The sequence below is a fragment of the Sylvia atricapilla genome, chromosome 16 (assembly GCF_009819655.1).
Source record: "Sylvia atricapilla isolate bSylAtr1 chromosome 16, bSylAtr1.pri, whole genome shotgun sequence".
NCBI lineage: Eukaryota > Metazoa > Chordata > Aves > Passeriformes > Sylviidae > Sylvia > Sylvia atricapilla.
The window spans coordinates 3,170,419-3,191,995 of NC_089155.1; the positions used below are offsets into that span (position 1 = coordinate 3,170,419).

At 44.4% G+C, this 21,577-nt stretch overlaps 1 long non-coding RNA gene across 1 annotated transcript; it reads left to right on the forward strand.

The window, feature by feature from the left end:
• The first annotated feature begins 832 nt into the window (after positions 1–832).
• On the forward strand, positions 833–21,048 carry LOC136368281 (uncharacterized). Its single transcript, XR_010744819.1, has 3 exons — positions 833–1,262; positions 20,510–20,696; positions 20,907–21,048. It is a non-coding gene; the product is annotated as an uncharacterized lncRNA (long non-coding RNA).
• The last annotated feature ends 529 nt before the right edge of the window (positions 21,049–21,577 follow it).

Sequence of the window (21,577 nt, forward strand, 5' to 3'; positions counted from 1 at the left end):
TCCCCACAGTGCCATGATCCAAGAGACATCTGAGGACTGGAAAACACCTGATTTGTCAGTATTCAGAGCAGAGAGAGGAGGAAACCTCACAGGTTTGCTGCCTTCTGAGAGGTCTCTGTGAATAAAAAGGGACAATCTGTGAGTGAGGGCAAAGCTTTGTAGACAGAAGTAATGGCCTCTATTATCCATTTATGTCCCAATTAATATATTTGTGTAAAAAAAAAGCCTGGTGGGGTGTTAATTAAGCACAGAGGCATTTAGAGTGAGATGATGGTTCAGGATGCTACACTTTCATAGGGTGTCCTTTATCCCACGAGCATTTTGGATGTTCTCTGTTAGAAATCTCAGTTAACCAAAGCCGTTTGAGGAAGGGCTGGTTGCAGCAATGTCATGGCACATCACTCTTGTGGTTTACAGTTAATCTCCTAATTGCTCCCAGTCAGAGCAGAGAAACCCAGAAGCTTTCAGTTGTGGTTATAAAAATATTGGACTGCATAAAAGACAAATTAGGCTCATATTTTTTCCTAATTTATAAGCTTTTTTTTTTAACTTTCTCTGATCGCTGAGGGAAAAAAAAAAAAAAAAAAAAAAAGGAAATCAATCCTCTTGCTGTCTGGCTTCTGTGTTTTACGAGTGCCCAGGTGGGATTATAGGGAGCAGCTGGGCAGGGCTGGGGGAGGCAGTTTGCAGGGTGAAGACAAAGGGAGGGAAGCAGAGAGGGAATTGAACCCAGGTGAAAGCAGGGAGCCAGGTGTTTGTGTCATGGAAACAATAAATGCCCAGGGTGGGGTGAGGACTGCGTTTTGTGACATTGCAGCAGCCTTGGGAGGATTCATCTGGCTGGGCAGGGGAAGCTGGTGGAGAAATATGCAATTTTTTTTTAAATTCTGGGTTTATTTTGATGTTTTGTGCTTTTTGCTGTTGTAGGAAAGTTAATTAGTTTGACTTCCATGCTGCTGAAACCTGACTCCTTCAGCTTAAAAGCTGGGTTAGTCTTTTGTGGTGCCCTGCTCTGAGAGAGAGGTGTAGGGAGGTTTGCCTCAAAGCCATGAGGATTCCTGGTCCTGCACAGCCTCTCTCTCTTTGGTGCAGGCTTGGGGGCATGTACCCCGTGGTATTTGCCTTTCTATACTTTGGATTTTATCAAGAGTGCTGGGAGGACATGAAGTATAAATAGAACTTACTCCAGGTCAGCTTGGTTAATTAAAGAGAAAATCCAGCCTCCAGCAGAGTCCAGTGGAGTCTAAAGCATAGAGAACAAGGTAAAAAATATATTTAAAAATAGTATCTTTTGATCATCACAGAGTTCCCATTCTGAAGGGAAATCCTTTTGTCCACCAGCCCAAACAAATCCTGCCACTTTCAGTGGGTGTTGGGTGTTTGGGGCTGCAGGGACAGAGAGGATTTCCCTGCCTGGTTTGGTGGTGATGGCTGGGGGTTTGGGGAAGGGGCTCCTGTGGGATGCCTTGGGAAGGCTGACCTGAAACACACTCTGGACAGAGCCAGAGAATAAAGTAGATATTTATTAAAAGGCCTTTAGGATCCACCTTGGGCAGGACAGGGCCTGACCAGGGCTACACCCGAGGTGGACCCAAAATGGTCACAAAATGGACAAACTGTCATGCAGACTCAGAGTTTTATAAATTTTGGTCCATTTACATATTGGGGTTTAATTGTCCAATTCCAGCTCCAGGCTGTGAGGTCCCATCCTTCTTGTTCCTCCCTTCAGCCCACCCTTGTTTGTGCTGTTGGGGTGAAAGTTGTCCTTGGTGTGCTGCAGGACAAGTATTTGTTTTGTGTCCCTGCTCTGTGCAGAGCTGAGTGACACTGACTGTGAGCTCAGAACTGCCCCTGGGCAGCACAGAACCTGGAATACAGGAAAGCTGAAACTTAAGGCATCTTGTGGACTGTTCTTAGGGCAGAGGGATCCCTGTTGGCCACAGGGAGGGGATGCTCTGCACAGATGGGCACTGAAGGCTCCAGCCTGGGGAACCTGCTGAGATGAGGCTCAAAAAAGGCTTTTCCAGGAGATGGGGACTGTGTGGGGTTGGCAGCAACAGAAAATTCTTAACCTGGATTTTTCCTGCTCATGGAAGGGGGTCGGAACTGGCTGATCTGTAAAGTCCCACCCAAACCATTCTGAGATTCTCTGATAAAGGCAAACCTGCAAAGACCTTGTGTGGGGGGAAATAGTGGTAGGAAAGAGGCTTCTTTTAAAAATCCCCTTAGTTCTTCTTTGTTTCCTCTCTTGTACAGCTATGTCTGTTTAGTGTTTGCTCAAAGAAAAAGTGTCATTTTTCTTTTAAGCTTCAATCCTCTCAGGGGATCTTGGTGCATCTACCTGAAAGCTGTGCCTCACCACAAATCCTACCATATCTGTTTAGTTGGGAAGGTGATTCTGAGCCTTATTAGTCATGATAAAACAGAAAGTTGGTTAAAAAAATACAAAGATGTGGAAGTTATCCTTTGAACTCATGTTTTGACTTGAGGGATTTCTTCTTCCTTCTAAGCCTGCTTGCTGGTTTTTTCTTCATTTCTGATAATCTTTCTAGTAATGAGAATGCAAGTTATTCAAAAGGGTTTATAAAGGTTGACAGTGAATTATTATTGGTCCATTGGGTGTTTAAATTGCAAATATTATACTCAAAATCAAGCTTTAGAAGCAAGCTCCTCTTGAAAGATTTATGGCTACAGTCACAGAGGGTGTGATAAATTTAACATGGAATACAAAGCTGTATCAGTCGTGGTTTTCTCTACTGGATTCCTCCTTGCATTGGTTGTGATAGCTGCTCCCTGTTCTTGAGTCCTCAGCAAATGTGTGAGTGCAGGAAAAGCCTTTGGGATGCTGTGGGAATCATCTCCTGATAGAGGAAGAGAGAGGAATGATGTTTGTGTGTCTGGGGCTCTGCTGGTGGCAGCAGCTCTCCTCTGTGTCCACCCAAAGGGGAGGAAGAAGAAAGGGATGAAGTCAGAAGTGAGTTCCAACCTTGAGAAATCAGTAAGGTTGGAAAAGACATCCAAGATTGTAAAGTCCAACCTCTCAATGGTGCCCTCCCCATGTGCTCCCAGTTACACTTATGGCAGCAAAACCAAAGAAAAAATTAAATCCACTTCCAGCTAATGCAAGCTCCATTATCAGCTGTGTGGTTGGCAATTTATTTTTATTACAGACTGGTTGTGCTTTTGGGGCATTTTCTTCAGAAGCCGGTTGAATTTGCCAAATGTTCCTCACCTGGAATTCATTGCTCATTATAATTCTCTTGTTGTGGTGGCAGGGGCTGATCTGCTGCAGCTGGAATTTGTTCCCCACCTCATCCAAATCCTGAACCTCTTAAAATCCTACCTACCCTGAGTAGTTGCTCGGTAGGGATAGATTTCTTATGTTCCATTATTCATACAGACCAAAAGTAATCAAAGTTGCCTTTCTATCCCTTTTGTTTTGTGCATTCTGAGGTGTCATTTACAGCGCATCTCTGGTGCTCTGCTCCTCTCTGAAATAATTAGGAGATTATTTTGGTCAATATGACTGAACGGTGATTTAATGCTTTTCAATGGTGAGCTGCGTTAGTGACTCTTTAAGGATTAGGGGCTTAATGAAATGCACACATCAGGGTGGTGATTTAATCTTTTTCTCATAAAAATCTTCACAACAAGATAATAAACCGTAAGAATAAAAATCATTTTGACAAACCTGTCTAGCTTTCAGGCTGTGAAAAGTCTGAGTTAATTACCTGTGGGCCCCTTCTGTTATACTGAGGATTATTGAAAGGGCAACTTCCAGGAAAGGTGCAAAGTTCCCAGGTAGGCAATTGCAGTTCAAGGCTGGAAATGAAGGGCAAGAAATCTCCTTTCTTTCCAAACCAAGAATGGATCCTCAAATGTATCCCTGTGTGTGTTGGCCAACAAGTGATTTTAAATTTTCTGGCGTTTATTTTTAAAAGAAATCCTCAAATGATGTACTGGAAGGAATGTCTTGTGAATCTAGTAGCTTTTCAAGCTTTAATAGGACAGCTGCTCATTAGCAACTTGTCTGGGCTGCCATCTCTTGTTTCTTGAAGGAGTCTTCTCTCATTCCTGTTGGTCAAAGTTTCTCTCCCTGGGTTATCAAGCTGAGCTTCTCCAAGGCTGACAGAGCAGTGGAAGGTTTGAATTTGGCAGCTGCCCAAAGGCCTGGGTGAAAAGCTGGGGGTCTCAGTCCAGTTTGCAGCAGACAGAGTTTGTGTTTTAATTTTTATTTTTATTTTTATTTTTTTTTTTTTGTCCTGGGCATGTGTTTTTATCTTTGTGCCTGCACTGGAAGCCCTTTTTTCTTCTCCCCCTCAAGTGGGGCATGCAGCTAAATGATGATGAATATCCCTCTTGGAAGTAACCAACTCCTGAATGGTGCTGGAGAAGGAATTTTCAACACACAAAAAAAGAAATAAGTATAGAACTACTCATTTATAAATTGAAAAAAAGTTTCTAAACTCAAGCAGGAGCTCCTGTGCTGATCTATTGCAAGCTGTGCTGCCTCACTGCTGTTTTTTTCCCCTTCTCCTTCATCTGCCCCTTTTTACTTGGTGTAGAGGGAGTTGGGTGCTTATTGGAATTCTGGAAACTGAGAATTTGGGGTTTTAGTATGTAGTAATACATGTGAGCCAAGATGGAGGGCTGCGGGCATTGTCTGGGAACTTCTTCACCTTCTTCTTTTCTTCTTCAGGGGTTTGGGTGGTTCTCTGTAATTGGTTAATGGCATTCACGTTACAGACTTCAAGTAGTTACTTATTGGGTTTAAAATAAAAATAATTTAGGTGGCATTTCATAATTGGATGGATTATCCTTGAAAAGGCGTTGTAGAGATAGAGAAGTTCTCCATTTTACCTCATTTCTCTCACTTGCTCGTTAGAGCTCACGGCTGGTGAGTCTGTAAATGGATAAGCAATATTAGACATCCAAGTCTGAACTCAAACCCTATTTTCCTGTGTCTTAATCTTGACCTCAGCAGAGACCAAAAGAAGCCTGAACTGTTGCAGATGCTGTTGGAGTTGATCTCCCATCTCCATAAGAAATGACAGCAGATCCTCAGAACGTCCTTCGGATAAGACAAGGAAATGACTGGAGACATTGGAGACATGCAGAGAAGGGCTAACCCCTGGGCATGGGAGCAGGGAAGAAAAAGATAATTCAACAGAAAGGTAAATGCTGAATTGTGAGTAACAAACTGGAATTTAAATGCAACAATTTTTCAATTTTTTTCAAAATAGACTTGAAAAAAGATGGAATAGAAAAGAGTTGCATTTTTTTTTCCTCATTAAACAATGTTCTGTTCTTTTCATATTGTCTCTTCTTTCCTTGGAGAGCTTTTTGAGAGTCCATGAATTGCTCTGTGAGTGGTTATAAAGTGGGAAGTGCCCCTTAAATGGTAAGATTTTTGCCAGAAGTAATACAGCACAATGGTTTAGGGTGAGCACAGTGAGCTTTTATAATTCCATCTCTTTTGTCTCTCTCCTGTTCTCCCCCTTCCCAGCTCTAAAACTTTGGGGTGGCAGCACTTCCTTTGTTAGATTTATGTAACCACTCAGGGAGGAGCGGAACTTGCATAGGGGAAATCTCATTTATCACTGGCACTGCTTCTAAACTTGGACTTCTAAGACAGATGTGAGGAGGATGAACAAGACTCCAGGGAGGTTGAAATGTATTTTCTTAGGGATAATGGCAAGTCTTCTTAGAGAACTCTCTCTTGTTTCTGTAGACTGGATGCCCTCAAGCTGCTATCCTGACACCTCTCTCTGTATTTCTGTCTTCCTGGTAATCAAAGCTGAAATGATTCTCAGAATGACTACATTTAAATGAACTGCTTGCTGGTACTGTGATTCAAGGATGATTTTTTTTTTTAAATAGTAATTTTGAAGTTGAAGTCTATTCTGGGCTGGAGTGTAACACAGAATAATCTGGCTGTCCAAGTGAATTCTTGTTCATTATTTAAACATTTACTTGGCTTTGATACTGTGGCTAAAACTAAGATAATCAGGTTTTGAAATCTGATTTAGAAAAGGCAAAATATTTTTTGAAAGCAGACAGAAATATGAATAGACCCCTTTTATCAGGGATCTGTACCAAAGCAAAAAACTCAGAAGCTGTTTTTTGACTCGGCTGCCATAAAAAGCAAATGCCACTGCTTGTTTAATATTTTCTTGCTAATGAACCCAAATGTTGTGGCCTGGGTCTGTGAATGTGCTTGATTTGTAATCAACTTCATCTGACAAGCTGCACTGCTGCCTTTTTTTGCTGTTTATTTTTGAGGGGATGTGATGCTTGAAATGGTTCTTTTCATCTTTGAGATGCTCCCAGCAACAGAGTGTGCTCAGCTAACGAGCCACGCTGCCCCTGCCTTTATGTTTGCTCACTGGCAGCCCTGCCAGCTCCATGTATGGAATAAAGCAGCTAATTCCAAGCAGAGTTCTGAGGCCAAATCCATGGTTTGGGTGGGAATTGAAGGGTTGCATGGATGAGATCTGATGAATAGGCAGGATGACAAGGATGCTGAAGTGCTGCCATATGGCTGGAAAGGGGATTACGGTATTTTTTATGTTTGTAGTATGATCAATGGCCCAGGGATGCTGCTGGTAATGAGGAAAACCCTGATCTTAGTGTGGGTTGGTTAGCAGGAGTGGGTAATCACCTGCTGCTTTATTCTCAGGTTGCTCCAGAAGGAAATAATGACAAACAGAAATGAGCCTTTCCTCACTATGTCTGGCAATAAAAGCTGTTCCCTCTTCAGAAGTGCAGCAACCCCAGAAATCAGGAGATGAAAGTGCAGACCTGTGAAGGATCTTGAGAGCAGTGCCTGACAGAGAGGCTGCCCTGGGGGATGTTTCAAGTTCAGTTTCAGGTGGGGAGGCAAGGGTAGACTGAGGCTCTGTGTGCAGGGGAGTTTATTTAAAGAGTGGCAGCACAAATCTCATTATGGGGTGTGCTGCAGGATAGACCCGTCCGTGGCATTAATAATGAAAATTCAGAGGTGGCTGCTGGCAGAAAGCAGCTTTGTGCCACAAGAACTGCAAAATTCATAGCAGCAGAAGCCAAAAAATCTTGTGCAAGGCTTATGAATAGACAGCGAGGATTTAACAAGCTAAAAGTGTCCCTTAAAAGGTGCTGGAGTTCCTACGGGGAGTTTGCAGTGTCATAAGGTTTTAGTGATCATCTTCCACCAACCTGTAAAGCTGCAAGTGGCCTGGTGCCAGAAATACCTCAAAATTGAACACTTGTAAGCCCCAAAATTTTGCATTTTCAAATTCATGCAAATAAGCTGGAAGTGAAAAGACAACAGGCAGTTTGCCTTGGAAGAAGGTGGACTCCTGTGAAGGGGGAGTTATAAAGTGTTGATATGGGGACTTCTCTTGTTGAAATGCAGTGATGCACTTTCCAGGGCAGCAGAGCAAAGCTGAACACCCTGGTGGGTGTAGGACTGTGTGTGCCAGCAGAGGATAAGCCACGGGCTGGTCCCTGGTGAGAGGATTTAGGAACGACAAAATAAACAAATTGCTGAGTCTGATGGTCCTGGGCCAAAGACGAAGTCTGGTAACAAGAAAGTAAAACTGCTTTTGGGGAAAGCTTTACAAACAGGGTGTAACCAAATGCCGGGGCTTTAGGAATCCTTGACTTCCAGCCAGGCATTTATAAAGGAAGTTTGCTGTGTTTAGCAACCACTTCATGGCTGAGATGGAGATCCACAGAGGGGGGTTCAAGGTAAAATCCTAGAAAGGAGGACAACTCCACATGTGCAGAGAATGCTGAGTTAAAGACGTCTGAAATTGAGGGCAGTGTGTCTTAGAAGAGTCTGCTGAATGAATCTGCATGGATGATTGATAGATATGACTTGGCATGTAGGGATGGTAAAACCAGGAATGAATTTTTCATTGGGGGTGGCTCCTCTGCTGTGTGCAGACAGGACTTGCTGTCTGTGTGGCTGGAGGAAGGAGCTGATGGTGAACACCTCCCATGTGAACAGCAGCACAGGCATAATGAAGGGTAAATGCCATAAATTAGGTGGTTTATCCCAGGGGAAGCCTGGACTTCTCTGAGACGAGCAAAATTTGTTGAAAAGCACATTTTTTGTAGTGAGGATTTGACAAGCTTTCCATCCTGGAGGAAATGAACCTGAATGCTTGTCAGGGTTGGAAAAGGTGTTTCAAATATGACAGCGAGGGTATTTTGGCTCCCTCTTTCCCTCCTGGAGCCAGCTGGGAAATGTTTGAGATGGGGCAGGATGTGTTTGGTAAGAGAATGATGGTTTGATGGTGGATGGGCCAGTGTGCTACAGGCTTGTCTGGTACAGCTGTGCTGTTATTGCAGATTTCTCTTCCATTTTCAACATGTTCAACACCCACTGCCAGCTGGGTGGTGCCTCGTGTTTAGCAAAGAGGGTTTGCCAAAAATCTGAAATCTTTAAGGTCTTTGGAAATGTTGGGGCAGTTCTTTGTCAGCGTCAAAATGATGCCGACCAAGATCTGCAGTGAAACAGCTTCCTTTTTCTCCCAGAAAATAAAATTGATTGGCAAACAGTCAACTTGTTACATATCCATCAAGGTCAGCCCCCACAGAGGAATAAGGTGTCTCCTAGCTCTAACAATAAACAATTTTTTTCTTTTGTTTTAATTTATATGCCACTAATACTCATCTGGAAAGCTTTTTATTCTTCTGTCAGAAAACATGTGGATAACAAAGAACAGCTTCAACAACTTCATTTCTTAAAAAGCTTAAAGTGCATGAAAAACAAAGCTTTTTTTTTTTAATTAAAAGAAAACAAACACGAAAATGGAAATGGAAGAGTCAAATGGCCTGTGAAATTAAATAAATGAGAGGACGTTAGAGAGGAGGAGGTGGTGCCTGGCCAAAGAACATAACCAAGCTAGCATTTCTCAGTATTTTTAATGCAGTACAGAGTTCCCACAGATAACTTGGAGGAGGTGTCATTAAGGTTTTTCTGTCACCCACACTCTGAAAGAGGGTTGTGCTGAGAAGTTTTGTTATATTTGGGAAGGGCACTAACTCTCCACACGTGGCTTTGGCCTGGCTGTTTGCTCCTCATGACACAGCACTTGCTCTGATATGGAGAAGAGTTTTTCCTGTGCATTCCCTTCCTTTAGCTCAATGATGGAAAAAGTTTTGTGCATTGATTGATTTCTCTGCTCTGAGACATTGATTTGGCTTGTGGAAAATGGTCAAATAAAATCAAGTAGCATTTGATGCAGACTGAAAGTCATCTTTTCCAGGCTCTTGGTGATTAGATCACACTGGGCTTTTTTCTGTGCACATCCTGCTCAGCCTGGCACTAAAAGCCCTTAGGAAAGTTTGGCTGCAAGACCTGAGTAAATAGCTCAGTTGTGCTTCTGAAAGTCTTTAAAACAAACAAAAATCTTCCTGTTCAACAAACAAGGACTGATACAGTGACCTGACCTTTTGCTCTTCCCATCCTTAAGAAGTGATACTGACATTTTTAGGAAATTTAACTTCCAGTGTCCTGGATATTAATGGCTGTGAATTTATTTTTTGCCTTCTACCAATAAAACCCCAAGCCAATCAATCAACGACAAAAACCTCCTCATCCTCCAAAGGAAAAAAAAAACTCCTGAAAAAAGCTACAGCCCCCTTTCCCCTCAAGAGACCTCTTGTATTTGTATTTTATCTGTGAAGGTTGTTACTGTCATCCCTGGAGATTAGGATTTTGATAAGAATTGCTGAACAGTCAGACAAATTAAATGAATGCTTTTCAATTTAATTAAATTGATTTTGGTAACTTAAAGAATTCCACAAAACCTGAAGAAGTCAAACTGAAACCCAGCCCCTGTTCAGCTGAAAGAGGGGAAATTTAGGTTTGATGTACAGAAGAGAAATTTTTCACTGTGAGGGTGGGGAGGCCCTGGCACAGGGTGCCCAGAGCAGCTGTGGCTGCCCCTGGCTCCCTGGCAGTGTCCAAGGCCAGGCTGGACAGGGCTTGGAGCAACCTGGGACAGTGGAAGGTATCCCTGCCATGGCAGAGGGTGGAATGAGATGAGCTTTAATGTCTCTTCCAACCCAAACCATCCCATGGTTCTGTGATTCTGTCTCTGCACACCTCTGACATTTTACACTGAGGTGTGGCAAAGTTTTCTTGCCCAGGAACATGAGCACAGAACCTCTCCTGACAGAGACACACCAAGAGCCTTTTTGGACCTGACCTGTGGGGTCTGTAAGGTGCAGGAGGGGCTGGGCAGTGACAGGGAGGGTGACAGCTCCAGGTGAGCCACTTGGGCTTTTATCACAGAGAGCACCAGGGGAGGGTGGAAGCAGCACTTGGCATCTGAAGGGCACTGCAGAGCAAGGGAGAAATGGAGAATGCTGGAGAATAAATATTGTTATCTGGTGGTCAAAGCACTGAGAGGAGAAAGAGCTCATGCTGGGGGTCTGTTTTGCTTCTGAGGAGCAAAGGGAAGGTTTGGATAACTTTGTTGGTTGATGGCAGCACAGGGCTGGCTGTGCCCTCTGCACTGCCACCTCCTCAGAGCAGAGCACACAGGGTGCACTGAGCTGCCCTTGACCCTGCTCTTCACCATCTCAGAGGCTCTGCAGCCCCCCTCAGCCCCCTCAGTGCTGTTCCACAGGGGCCTTGGACAGAGAGTGCTCTTAACCTTGTGTCACCTGGCGCTTGCAGGTGATGTTCCTGCCACTACAATCCCATTTATTTCGTGCCTGCCCATTTGGAGCAAGGAGCAGCAGTCATTGTGTCAGACCTGAATGGTTCTTGTGCTGCACTGTCAGCTGAATGACTCGAGCTGTGTCGCTTCCTTGCTTCAATGTGCTGCTATTGTGAGAGAACATTTTCAGGGGATTAAAGATTTATTATAGGAACAGTTGATTTGGCTCTCACTATAACATTAAATGCTGTTATTCGGGTTTCTGTGAAATAATTTGTTTTCTTTTGTTGTCTCTGCTAAAAGTATTTCAACAACTTGGCAGAAGAATAAACAGACACAGCTTCAAAATAACTCAAAGTAGCAAGAATTTTTTTTAAATTAAAATAGGAGAAAACAGGTATGAGGGAAGCTTATTATTTAACACTTTGCTGCCATGATGAATTGCCCGGTTCTGATGTTTTATTGCTGTTCACGTGAGATCAGCTTGCTTCCTGAAGTCATCAGGTGAAAGAAAAATGAGAGTTTCTTGTGACTCACATGTAATCTCTGTTTCATGTAATTTAAACAACTTTGGTTAATGTATTAGCATAGAAAAAATGAATAGATTTAAAGCCAGGCTACGTTTTACTTGGAAGTTTTAGTCCTGAATGCTTCTCTGTGGAGCAGAGCTATTTCTCAGTTGTAAGCACAAATGTCAGTGCTCTGTTGTGTGGGCTAGCAGCACGTCGTGCTGCCTCAGCTCTGTCAGAAAACAATAATTTTATTCAGCACTGGGGTACAAATGCTTCAGTTGCTGTGGGGAAAAGGTGGAGGGATGCAGATGTAATCCATATTGAGATTTCTTTGCTAAATGTGGTTGTTTAGCTTTGTCCTAACAACAGGAAAAGTGGTAATGCCAGTGTCCTTGGTGCTTCCATCACTCCTCAGATCCAAGGAGTGCATGGAAAGAGAAACAGGAGTTATTACATCAGACAGAAATACCCATCAGAAAAGTATTCATGGTGGGGAGAAACCCCTGCTGAGCTGTTGGGCTGCATGGGTTGGAAAAAGAGTTGTGAGTTCACCTCTTATGTCCCATCAAGGCAAAAAGGATCACAGGAATAACAATGTTCAACTGCTTCTTCCCATCTCCAAACATCCCCTCATCAAAATGCTGCCTCTGAACAGCCATAAATGCTGGGATGTTTGCTGGGTAGTTGGTTCTGCTCTTGCTCCCTATGGCTGCACTTTGATCTGCTCCTGGATCAAGTGTGGTGAATTAGGAGGCAGCTTCCCAGTCCTAATTTTTCAAGGTTACCATTCTGGGGTTGGTTTTGTTGGTTTTTTTTTTTTAGTGTCTGCAGGAGCAGGACTTTATTATTGCCACAGCAGCTCGTGGGTGAACTAAACCTGATTTGCAGAGCATGCTTAGGGTTTTTTTTTTTAACTTAATTATTTTTAAAAATTATTTATTAGCACAGCTTCCCTAAGGTAGATCACAGACTTACAGAATGACTCGAGATCATTGAGTCCCACCCATGCCTTAACACCTCAACTAAACCACGGCACCCAGTGCCACATCCAGTCTTTTTTGAGTTACTTCCTATGTGGATTAAGGTACCTCGGGTGCCACAGGTTTGGCAGGAGATGCTCACTACATTTTGGCATCTGCTGCCACTTTGCCCTTCTGGTGTGTGAGGTGCAGAGACTGTGTTGGTAGTGCCTGAGGAACTCCTGTGGCAAATGCCATCGTGTGCTCTGGAGTGACTTCAGCTGACAACCCACCTTCTGAATCCTTTGCTTCACCCCAGGTTGTAATTAAATGGCCTGATGGGTGCCAACAGATTGGGCTGCAGGGTCTGCATGGGCTGTCCACACCTGTGTGAGAAAAAGGGACAGGAGACAACTTCTGGAAACCTAGGTGGGAGAACACTAAATAAGCAATGTGAGTGTTTCTGATAGGGCTGTTGAGATAGATAAAGCTGTACTTTGAGCAAGTATCTCTTGGTGTATTTTCTCATTGTAGGGCTCTTCTAAGTATTGCTAAAGTGCTGTTTCCCTGCTATAAATTCCTGGAGTGAAAAGCAGAGAAGCAGGCAGAGCCACCTCTCCAAGAGACCCTGTAATTACATTTTTGACGACTCAAGGCTGGTGTTTGTCTTTTTGTTTGATGCTGGCAGGAGCTGTGTAGCAAAAAGCCTTTTGAAGTTAATATCTAATTAAGATGGATGGGGAAGGTCAGAGCCCCTGGTAATGCTGTTGGTTCAGGCTGTTGGCTGCCTCAGGAAGGCATCAGCAGGAAGATTTACTGGGAGCTATTCTGTGCATCCAGGTTGGGAAATGTTATTTAAAAATCAATGGGTAAACAGGAGTCCTGAGTTCTGCACACAGACAGAGAGGGACATTGCCAGATGGGGGAGCCAAGGAACTTAACTCTCCTGTCAGAACATCCTTGTTTCTGTTCTCCTCTGCTTAAACACAACGTGAGAGGGGTTTGATCCACATGGAGGGACTGGGAATGTTGGGGCTCCAGTCCCTGAGGTGGGATGTGGATGGACCCAGGTTTGGTTGTCAGGCTGTGAATAGAGCTTTGGCTGAGGTGTGATCTGTACCTCATCACTGCTGATGCTCATGGCAGTACAACACTGCACCTGAGTACAGCATGTGAGCACCAAAACAACGACTGGGATGTGTTCTTAAGCATGTTCCGAGTCCTGAGCTGATTGTGGTGTTCCAATGTGGGAGCATACAGTTAAAAACCAAGTGAAACCCAGAAAGGAAGTGAACCTCAGCGCCCATGGCACAGGGGAAAGGGGAACAAGGCCAAGTTTTGGGTGACACTAAATTAGTTCACACTCCTCAGAGCCCAGCCCTGTTCATTGGGCACTGTGGATTTGGGACACTGAGAGAGATCCTGAGATTATCTGACCTATCTTGCAATAACGAGTGATCAAGACAGCCAGACCATTTCCTAGAGGGGTGAAGTGTTTTGTGTAACTAAAGCAGACATGGGCTAATGAGTGCCTGAGTTAAGGGAATTCCCAGTGCTGCTAGACTGGATGTGGAAAAGCAAATTAAAATGTAGCCTGTTTAAGTCTGCTGTGTGCACCTCTGAGTTTTGGAGAGCAAAAGTCTACCCTGTCTTCTTTCTGAATTGAGTCCCAGCTTGGTTATGTTTGCAGCCTTACTGCTCTTTATTTGCTGCCTCTGCTCAGCCAGCTGAAAGCTTTTCCAGCCTTAGAATGAGGTGTTATTGCTAAATTACAGAAATCTGGCCTGAAGGTGGAAAGCTAGAAGGAGGTGGTGCTGTTAGGTAAGCCATAATTTAGTGTATTCATGTAGGCCCCAGTAAATGTTTTGCACTACTTGAAAATTCAGGATGTCTAGTGAGAAAACACTGTTGGATAATAACAATACAGAAAGTAGCTTCATCCTGGATAATCTCTGCCAGCTGGGAACGAGGCCTTGTTGGTGCTTGCTGAAGAATAAAAGCACTTTTCAGAAGAGCTCTGGTAACCCAGATTTCAAGGCTCCTTTGCACAGAATGCCTTGGTCATGCCAGGAGGATGGGAGGCATATCTAGGTCTAGGGCTGGATGGAGTACCACGTTAGATCGGAGAGAAACCCCCCAAACTTCTCCACAGAGCTCCATTTGTTCCAGCCACAACCTTATTTCTGCCTGTCAGTTTGTTATTGCTGCCTCCTACACGTTCCTTAGCACGTTGGCCCTGCCATGGTCTCTCCTGCTGCTTCACAGAGCTGGGAAAATATCTCCCGGTGCCTGCAGTCAGAGTATGTGGTTGAACAGGGCTGTGGAGGGGTGCTCATGAAAGATGGCTGGTTTAACTCTGTGAAGGTGTGTGTGGATTATAATTGGGCTTTTTACCAGCTCAGGTAGTTCAGAATGGGTGTTTTCTGCAGATAATTTCAAAATTACTTTGTCTCGCTGTCCGAGAAAATGGTTACCGCAGCAAAAAGCCAAGATTTGTTTATTGTATGTATTTCTTGTTAAAAGCTAATGAAGAAGCCCTTCAGTAGCACTGAAAGAAAAAAAAAAAAGGTAATAATAATGGTTCAATAATGTTGTAAGTATGCTATTACTAATTTTGGAGGAATTTCATCTAGGATTAAATAAGTCCCTTTGTTTTACTTAGTCCAGCAGCACCTTGGATTAATTATGGGGAAAGAAATTGCAATTTGGCTATGCTAGAAGAGATTGTTAAATATCTAGATCAGTAGACCACCAGAGCAGAGATAAGTGGAGAATAAAAATCTGAGTGTTTCAATATTCATTAGGGATGCACCTTCTCTTTAGTTTTCTGAGGCTCTATTTAGGAATGGGAGCTCAGCCTCAAATGACATGGGGAGAAGATCCCTGCTCTAATGGTATCAATGGCTTGGTGTGTTTAAAGTCTGTGCCACGGGGCAGTGGCACTTTGGAAACATTTTAAAGGAAGTATTTACAGTAGATCTGAGGATTTCCTCCTGTTTGAAGTCCTGGAAAACAGTGCTGATGCTTTCTCTGTGTGCCTGAGTTTTGCTGAGCAGACCACCTTGCTTTGCATAAGCATTGCAGCTGAGTGGGAGAGGATGCCTGCAGGGACTCGGGGACAATATTGCCCTGTGTACTCAGCACGGGGAGATGCTGCCACGGGGGTGGGGAGGAGGAGGAGGAGAAGATCTTTGGGATCAGCACCCAGGGAATGTGTTGGTTTTCCAGTAGCTGCTCTGGGGGATGGATCATTGTTGCCTCCATCTGCTGCACTGAATGCTCAGCTATTGCCCTGGATCCTTTCCTTCCTTTCCCCACAAGTGCTGCTGATTTTGGAGAGCAGAGAGCTGCACACACTCAGAAAAGGCAGTGGGGGAGTTTGTGCTGAGATGACTTTGGACACTGAGCCTTCAGGTGAAACCATTGGCAGCTTGCAGAGCAGTGAAGGCAGCTCCTCTGGCCCATCCTCCTCCTCCTCCTTTTCCATCTTCCATGGCATACACCCCACCCCTGTGTGTGTTCACCCAGTGCATTCCTTAGGTCCTGGGATAATTGCTCTGCCCCTGCTGTGTTAATTGATATTGGAAATTAATGTCAGACGAGCGATGGTTACTGGAAGTGGATGTCAAGTATTTGGTGCTGAGCTCTGGAGCACTGCAGAGGAGTGATGTCTGTCAGGGTGTTGTCGTGCTGTGAACTTTGCAGGATGTATCTGAGTGAATGCTGAGTTGGGGAGAATCGTTTGTTTATTCTGAGATGAGTCAGGATGTGGTAGGGTCAGGCCACCAGAGAAATGTCTGGGGGTGACTGAGAACATGTAGGAATAAAGTAGGCTGTGAAGAAGAAACAGAACAAGGAGATTCTTAAGGACTAAGGAACAGAAGAATTTAAGGGAGAAGGCAGAATAGGAGTTTAAAAGCGTGTGAGGAAGAAGAGTGGAGGAAAGTGTTTTGGAGCAAAAATAACATTTGCTAAATTGCTTAAGAATTAAAATTAGGTGGAGTGACTAAAGAAGTTACTATAAAACTAAGCAGTCATGAAATTGAAGAAGTAGTTACCACAAATATCACACAAAGACAGGCATGGAGGGCTTGAGGACTTGGGAAGATGTTATTTGGCAAGGATTTTCCTTAAATTTAATCATGTGTGTAATATTTCCCACAGGAGTGATGAAATCTTTATGTTCCCAGGCTGAGGAGTCCCTTGAGGACTTTGGCACTGTAGTCCCTGGTGAGGGATGAGGCACAGCTCTGTCTCACAGCTCCCCAGAGCCTGCATTTGTGTTAGAGCTTCCCGGGGAGCTCAGGTTTGGGGGCAGGAGCAGCTGCAGGGCTGAGGCCCTTTGTGTCTCTTCTGCTGCCATGGGCTTTGGGTGGCTGCAGGACAGTTCCTGATGTTTTCAGCCGCTGTAAAACAAGGTGTGATTTGTCAGCTGCTGCAGTGTGGTTGTCCAATGGCCTTGTGTTGAGCAATGGGATAACATGAGCTTGGGGTCATCATTCTTGAGACTAACCCTGGCCTTAAGAGCCCTTCCTCTGGCTGTTCAGCCCTGCTTTAAAGTGTTATTATTAATCAGGTTATTCCTTGGGATATTTGTCACCTCTGTGTGGTCTTTTGCTTTGCAATTTATAGTTTAAGCAGAAATGTTGTTTCTGCATTTGGTCAGAGGATATCACACAGTCACAATCCTCTGCCGAACACCTCTGCAGCCAGGCATAAATGAGATGTGAATTGCTGATATTTATTAGTGTGCTACACTACAAAGTACTTTATAGCCTTTCTGTCATATGTTTCAGATGATTCCACTTCAGCCAAACAAATTGTCCCAGCTTAATTTCCAAGAAATCATTGTCAAAATTGCTGAACCAGTTTAATTCTAAAGCACATATTTATACTGAGCTGCACAAAGCACACCGCCAAGCGAGATTACAAATGGCAGAGAGGAAAGTTTAATCAGAAATGAGATTAAATTTGAAAATGTGGAGTGTTAGTGATTGCTGCTGAGGCTCAGACAGGGTGTAAAGTCATAGATTTTTCTTAGCAGGGCTCAGAATAGCGCACTTGAGGAAGCTGAGGAGCACATATGCCCTGGTGCTGACAGCGGGAGAACGCGGCGGTGGCCCCGGAGCAGGGAGGGGGCTGCACTGTTGTGTTGTGCAACGAGATGGAGGAAGGAAACAACTCAAAAGGCTCGTCCTTGCCCCAGGTGGAGATGGGGGACAGGAAATAAATGACTTGGTGTGAGCTGGTACTTTGGGAAGTGTGACCTGCCTGGCCCCAGCACTGATCAGAGGACTTAGAACACAAACCCTGTGAGGAATGACTGAGGGAGCTGGGGTGGTTTATCCTGGAGAAAAGGAGACTCAGGGGTGACCTTATCACTCTCTACAACTCCCTGAAAGGTGGCTGTGCTCAGCTGGGGTTGGGCTCTTTCTCCAGGCAGCACTGACAGAACGAGAGGACACAGCCTCAGGCTGCACCAAGGGAAATACAGGCTGGATATCAGGGAAAAGTTATTTACAGAAAGAGGGATAAAGTACTGGAATGGTCTGCCCGGGGAGGTGGTGGAGTCACCATCCCTGGATGTGTTTAAGAGAAGACTGGATGTGGCACTGGGTGCCAGGGTTTAATTGAGGTGTTAGGGCTGGGTTGGACTCGATGAGCTTGGAGGTCTCTTCCAACCCAGTGATTTTGTTTTGCTCTTGCTGGTGAGGGCAGCTGGTTTGCCTTGAGCTTTTGGGCAAGCTCTGTGTATTTAGGTGGAGGCTTTTGCCAGCTGAGGTTGGAGAGGAGGTTTCTAAGGTGGCCTTTCCCCATGGATGCAGTGTCTCCACTGTGCTCTGGCAGTGAAACAACTCCAAGGTGCTTATGATACCAGGGGTCAGTTTGAAATGCTGCCCATCCCCAGCCTGCTCCAAGAGCGGCCTTTTTGTGCCATTCCTTATTTCATAAGGATGGAGTGTCCCTGATCTGACCTATAAATCACTTGTATGAACATGTTCTGTTTATATCCTGAGCTGTTGTCCTGCACCTCCAAGCCCTGGTTTTCTGTATGAAGCAGCATTGGTTGGGTGTGAGGAGGAAGAGACACAGTGTTGTCTGAATGTGTTTTTCAGGAAAATGTGCACTTGGCACAACTTCCCTCTTTTTGTATCGCAGGATGAACATTTCATGCTGATCATTTCAGCTGTAGGAGGAATTCTGAACCTCAAAATGGGATGTTTTGCCTTGGGGAAAGTCTTTTTTTATTTGAACACTTAGGTGGTTTGTTTTTATTTTCAAGTCATGTCTTGAACACTTCTAAATGGGAAAGAATTGGTACAAACCTGCTGCTGTTGCCACATTCCCCCTACAGAAATCTGAAAAAAATCCCCTAATTGAGGAGTGAGCAGATCCCTGCCCCCAACACTTAGAGATTATGTGCTGTTTTATAATCACTACAGGGAGAAGCAAGGCATAGAGGCAGCTTCTTTTATTACAGATGAGCCAGGATGTGCTCAGTAATCTCCCAGGCCTGTATTAAATCTGGGACACCTCTCCAAATTGCAGGTTGATGAGAAGTGCAGCCCAGGAGCAGCGTTAATGTTTTGATGTGTAACAAGGATTACAGCAGCTGCTGCTAAGATGCTCGTGCTCCCTGCACTCTGAAGTGCACATCTTCAGGCCACCAAGGGGGTCCTGATTGTCCTTATTTATTTTTTATTAAGCATTAATGAGACTATTTAAGCCTTGCACTTCAGTGACCAGTTATTTCTCAGCTCTGTCCGTACTACCTTCTGTTTTCTCTTGCAGCTTTTTAGTTTTGTGTTTCCTTCTAAAATTTATTCATTGGATAATGCTTTCTTGCTCATCCATATTTTAGTGTACAACAGGGTTTAAATTGGAGGGGGTGTTTGGGTTTAAAAGCTTATGACCCTTGCTTAAGGGATCTAGATATTACCAGTACTGCTGACGGGTTGTGCTGTGTACTTGCTTTGAGGGGAGAATGGAGAGGGACCTGTTCTTTGGTGGGCAATGTCTTCATGGAAAACTGACCCCCGAGTGCCAAATGGGACCAATACAGAAATGGCACAAATCATAGAAGAGACCTTGAACCTGCATTAACACCTCAGGGATGACAAACTGTGTGCCTGTGGAAGGAGTGGTGGTGAATAATCCACCCAAAGAACACATCCTACCTTAAGTTTTGACATTCAAAACTCTGCTGCTGTTGAATTATCTGTGAAGTTGACTGAATAGACATTGTGTAAAGGTTTTTGTCCTGGGAACGGGGTGGAACATCCCAGGAACTGGGAAAACAGCTTCAGCTCCTCTTCATGCTTGATTGGTACCTTGAAGGATGTGGTGTTCCTGTTGAAGGATGTTGCTGTTAACGTTGCTGGATCTGTGGCTGCAGGTGGGATTTCATGTTCTCTTACTGTGGCTGCGTTTCAAGAACTAGAAAACTGTGGAGGCTGGTAGCCAGGTTCTCAGCAGGTCTGGCTGCTTGTGCTGCAGAGGCGCCCATAATGGTGTGCTTAATTGGTTAAGAAAAGGTCAAGAATGTGTTATAATTCAAGAATCTCAATGTTTTGCATGGAGGTAGGACCAGTTTTCTGAAATGTATCCCTTTTGCAAGTACTGTGTAAGCTGATAGTCATAATTTTTAAAAAATCACAAAGTAAAAACTTCCTCACATGCCAACACCTTCATATTCTTATTTTACCTCATTTAGTTCTATGTCAGTCAGCCACAAATTAGATTGTACAGCTGCTATTAGGACCAAGTGTTGTGTTTTGGTCTTTAAAATGCTGGACAAGCTTTAAAAACCTTTACTGAATTTCAAATATGGCCGTGGTAGAATTGGACCAAGGATTATATTGTCACTTCTCCCTAATATAGAATTATTAAAGCACATAAAGAGAGGAGCAGAGCTGGAGGCCAATGCATCATGTGATAGACTTTGTGTCAGGCCAGGGAGGGAATGCTGCTCACGGAGGACAGGGCAGGAGTGTTCCCTCGCAAGGAAACAGATTGGACAAAGTGGCAGAAAACTGGGCAGGCATTAAAGAGTGGCCTCCAATTAGGGCAGAGGTTGTTGGTGGCTCTGAGTAAAGGGAGCTGGCAGGCACAGCTCAGCACAAGCCATGGGAAAAGGGAGGGCTGTGTTGATGAAATAAAAACTTTGTGCTGTGGAGAAATCCACGAGCATCCCAGAGGGACCCATTAGGCAGTAAACACTGGATGTGGTCCTGCACTGGGATGGCTCTGGGAGCTGGGGGATGGATAACACAACGGGGTGTTAAGCTGCTTGATAGTATGTCCTTAAGTGTAATGATTGCTGCAATGCTAAAGTGCCACGCATAAAATGGGCTCTGATGTGCTGAATACATTTTCTGTGTAGCTCAAAAGAGGTGGCTTTGTCTGTGTATAAGCAGAAAATGAAAATGTCAAGAAAAATCTCAAGTGCCACTGGTTCTTAGGAAAATTATTAACTTTGCATTGACTGAAAGGAGAGTTCCTCACCTGCCTGAGCCTGCATCCTCTCCTTGGGTTTATGTGGTGCTTTCCAGGAGCTGCCGAGCAGCAAGGTACACATTAATCTGTAACCTGAGCTGGGGCTTTTACACCAGGAGCGAGCCTGAGTCACAATTGTGTAGTGCCAGAAGAGATTGAAGGGTCTGAAATAGCTGGGCTGCACGTGGGTGAACAGAGCCACCAAAGCACAGCTTTTTGTTGTGCTGTAAGCATCTTAGGAAGGACACTTATTCAATTATTTTCTTTCACTCCGCTCTCCCCAGGAACATGGATACAAAAGGAAACAAAGACTGAAGAGTGAGACTGTAATTTTGTGGCATCACAAGGACACTTTGTTCAGTCCTTTGCTTCTTTCTCCTCAGTATTGTTTCACGCTCCTTTTGTTTCGAGTTGGTGCTTTAGCTCCTTGCAGATTGCACCCCTGAAAGGGCGACCTGGGTGAGTTGTGTGTAGTGTGAGTTAAATGTGGAAATCAGCAAGCAGCAAACTCTGCAAAGAGAGGGAAAACTTTGCCTGTGCACACCAACTTCATGAAAAGTCTTTACGTGAATAAAATAGCACTTGGATCTCAAGAGCTTTATTAAGTATTGGAGAAATTATCCTTTTTCCATGCATCAGGAACTGGTGACAGAGACCACAGCAGCCTGGCAGCTCTGGGGAGGCCGTGTGTGACCAGACCAAGCTTCCTCTAGTCAGGAAACTCAATGTGTGGGGGCTCATTTGAAGCCCCCAGAGGAAGCTGTTAGGATTTTCAGCCTATAAAGCAGTGTGACACTGGGTTATTCTACCTTTAAAGGAAACGGTGCCAAGCAGATCCTGTTGAGTTCTGAACTCGTAGCCCCACCAAGGGTGCTATTTAATAATGAGTCCATCTGACCGAAGAGCAAACGTGAGGGCAGCCAACTTGGTGTGAGTTACCACCTGCATCCTGTGG